Below are 4,006 nucleotides of genomic sequence, written 5' to 3'. Positions count from 1 at the left end.
GAAATTTACAAAGTGGCATTTCCATTTCTTCATCAGAAAATGAGTTCCCCTTGAACCCAGAATCGCTTTTCCTTGATATCGAACATAGTGCATGGAAGGATCTTTGAAGACCCATAAAGTCTTCTGAAAAAAATTTCGGCACACTACAAGATGTTCTATTTTTCCATAAAAATGTGTTCGTTCAAGAAAGGCTCCAAAAGATGTTAATCGTAAATAAGAAGATTGTTTACGAAGAAAAACTAATACAAATTCACATTCAGATACATAAGAATTATATAAGAACCAAAATAGTCTTTTATTTTCTTTTGAAAAAACATAAATAGATTTCTTCGGAGTAATGAGACTATTCCAATTATAATATTCGTAGAGAAAGAACCGCAATAAATGCAAAGAGGGAACATCCTGGATACAGGATTGAAGGATTTGGACCAGGATTTCCATATGGATGGGATGAGGTATTAGTATATCTGACAGATAATTTAAATGCGATAATTTATCCTCTAAAAAAGGAAATATTGAATGAATAGATTGTAAATTATGAGATTTTGGTATTTTTTTTTCTTCAAGGGAAGATACTAATTGCAGCGAGAATGGAATTTCCACAATGACTGCAAAACCTTCTGATATCATCTGAGAAAAAAAATGGGAATAAAAATAATTGTTGTGCCCAACGAATCGATTTTGGTAAGAATCATTAACCGAATAAATCAAATAATTTTGTTGATACATTCGAATAATTAAACGTTTCACAAGTACTGAACTAAATTTATTGCCATAACCCCCAAAATTCACGGGTTCATAAAAAATTGAACTATTTAAACCCTGATCATAAGCAAATACGTAAATATACTCCTGAAAAAGAAGTGGATATAGAAAGTATTGTTGCCGAGATCTATCTTTTTCTAAATATCCTTGTAATTCTTCCATTTACATTTCCACTTGAAGCAGGGGTAGGAGGCATTTATTGGGTTATCAAATGATACATAGTGCAATATGGTCAAAACAGGGTATTTTGTATTCTATTATGTATATAGAATACAATAGTAATAAAAATATATACCCCGAAAAGGAAACAGGGAGTCCAATCAATAGATCTTTTTATTCTCTTTTTCTATCGAATTGGTTTATCTTCGTTGTTTATCTTCGTTATAATTACAAGAGGATAACAAACCCTTTATTTTTGCAACCCGATCGCTCTTTTGACTTTGGAATTTATTCTCTTTATCAGTATACTGTTTCTTCTACACATCCGTTTCTAATCCATAATAAAGAATAGTTAGGATTTATTAAAAAAAAAGGAAAAAGAATCAATGGTCCACCCACAGGAGAACTCACCCTTTCCCGTATAAGGCACTAATCTATTTTTAACGTCTAATTAGATCGGGTAATCGTTCAATTCAAATTAAGAACATAAGCTCGTTGCTTTTTGTTTTACCAAAATTGGAACCATAGGCTCTATCCATTTATTCACTAGACCCAACTGTAAATGTGAATTTGTTTTGTCCCCTTCCCTTCCAAAAATTTTTTATTTTTGTAGCGATCCAGTAAGGATAAACTAAAAGTTCCACTTTCATTTGAATTTGTAATTTTTTAATAAAATATTTAATAAAATAAGAAATTTTTTTTATTACGACATGCTACTTTTTCCATTCATTACCCTTGAGGATCAGTCGTGGTCTTATAGACTCTACCAATAGTCTGGACGAATTTGTTGCTTCATCAAAATGTGTAAAAGATCATAGTCGCACTTAAAAGCCGAGTACTCTACCGTTGAGTTAGCAACCCGAATAAAATAAAATAAATAGGATATGTAGATACGATAAAAATGAAAAATCCATTAAATTGCACTGCACGACCCCATCAAAACATTGAACTAATAATAAATAAAAAAATATTTTATGTTTTATGATCGATTATACAAAATAAATAGAAAATGTACAGATCATATTTAAAAACACCAGATTCCTAAAAGAGATGCTAAAATTGTGACAGACCTACCAGTTTTTTATCAATTTTTTATTTTTGTTAAGTTAAATTCCAAAATACGTCTTATATGACAGTAAACCCAACAATGCAAAACCCATTATTTGAGTAAAAGTGAAGTTAAAACCCAATATGGGGTCTGGATAAAGAGATTTATTTATCTATGATCAATTAATTTATCTATGATCAATTATATTTGTTCGATACACCATTGTCAATATGAATGCAATGTTGAGAAAACAAATAACAAATAAAGTAAATAAAATAAGGATTTGTATTGGGTTGGCACAACATAAATAAGAAATTTTGATGGAAAAAAATAAGGAAAAGATAAAGAAAAAATCTCGGGTTTACTCAATCAATAGAGGTACAATAAGCAAGATTAATCCCTTGTTTGTTGGTGGATTCCTATAACAAGAAAAAAGTAAATTTAAGTATGAATAGAGCAAGAAAAGGGAAAATTTTAGGTAAAAAATTGTAAGTAAAAAATTATACAAAGATAGATTTTATATTAATCATCTCCCCCCTTTTTTATTAATTTTGTTGTTTTTTCTTTTAATTAACTCGAGGTTTTTTCTTTAAAAAATTCTGCCTTACTTAAAATATCATAAACAGTTCCTGTAGGTTGAGCGCCCTTTTCAAGGAAATATAGAATAGCGGGAACGTTTAAATAAGTTTGATTCTTTATCGGATCATAAAAACCCACTTTTCGAAAATCTCTTCCTTCTCTTCGGGATCGAACATCAATTGCAACGATTCGATAGATGGCTCATTGGGATAGATGTACATAAACAATCCCCCCCCAGAAACGTATAGGAGGTTTTTCTCCTCATACGGCTCGAGCTCGAGAAAAAATTATTTTTATTTCGGTATATCTTTCTGTATATAATATCAAATAGTAAACACAAAATAATGACTCAAATCATAGTCTAATTCATTATTATTATTTTGTTCTTCCTAAAAAAAAAAAAAAAAATAAATTTCATTCGTACTCATAACTCAAGTTGGGTAATTCTGACAGAATTCGAAGGGAAATCCTTAGACATTTCTTGAGCCGTCTCTAACCTCTTTTGTTTGTCTCATCTCGAATCTATTTTTATTCCTAATTCTGATCCAATTTTTGAGACAATTGAAAATAGTGTTTCCTTGTTTCGGAATCCTTTATCTTTGCTTTGTAAAATCATTGGGTTTAGACATTACTTCGGTGATCCTTACTCCTTTCAAAAGGGCAGCAACATACCTTTTGTTTTTTTTATTTCTTTCTATAGAAATAGAATACCCATAGAAATAGAATACGAAGAATTGATTCCTCTGTGATACACTTTTTTTTGATCGAAATAGTTTTATCAATTCCGATTATTTTATATTTTAAGGATATACTTACAAAGCTGGTCTAACTTATTGATTGATTGGCACTAACCCTAGATTCTTCCCCTTGATAAATGAATCAATCCTTTCCGCTCGAGCTCCATCATGTACTATCAACCTAAGAAAAATTAGATTCCTAATGGAACAGAACAAACTATGTCGAGCCAAGAGCATCTTCATTTGTATAGAAAATGGTGGATGTAAAAATCCACAGCGGATCATGTCCTTCAAGTCGCACGTTGCTTTCTACCACATCGTTTCAAACGAAGTTTTACCATAACATTCCTCTAATTTAGAATTCAATTTAATTTCAAACCGCAATGGAATTGATTTAATATGTAATCATGAATAGTCATTGGCTCGATGGGAACAACGGGAACTATATAATAGTCTATACTTTATACCTATGGATAGATAAGTATTCTATGGATAGATAAGTATTGTATTTATCCGGAGAAAGCTCAGCAAGGATCCAATTTCTTTAACTCGATATTCTATCATATGAATGAAACGTATTTCTAAGAAAGATGTTTGCTTAAGACTTATTTACTTTACATCTCCAACAGATTGTTCGGGACGATCAATCATGAAATGCAGAATCTATTTTTCTAGAACAAAAAAACTATAAACCTCAAATCCTTTAATTTAATATATT

At 30.5% G+C, this 4,006-nt stretch overlaps 1 pseudogene across 1 annotated transcript; it reads right to left on the bottom strand.

Annotated features, from left to right (window-relative positions):
* Window positions 1–182: 182 nt before the first annotated feature.
* LOC135662916 (maturase K-like) lies at window positions 183–3,583 on the bottom strand (annotated as a pseudogene). The gene has a single exon (XR_010508049.1). The product of XR_010508049.1 is annotated as a maturase K-like (transcript).
* Window positions 3,584–4,006: the final 423 nt, after the last annotated feature.

This window comes from Musa acuminata, unplaced genomic scaffold, assembly GCF_036884655.1.
Source record: "Musa acuminata AAA Group cultivar baxijiao unplaced genomic scaffold, Cavendish_Baxijiao_AAA HiC_scaffold_661, whole genome shotgun sequence".
NCBI classification, from domain to species: domain Eukaryota; kingdom Viridiplantae; phylum Streptophyta; class Magnoliopsida; order Zingiberales; family Musaceae; genus Musa; species Musa acuminata.
The sequence above is the reverse complement of the archived record's forward strand: the minus strand, read 5'-3'. Positions and strand labels throughout refer to the sequence as shown.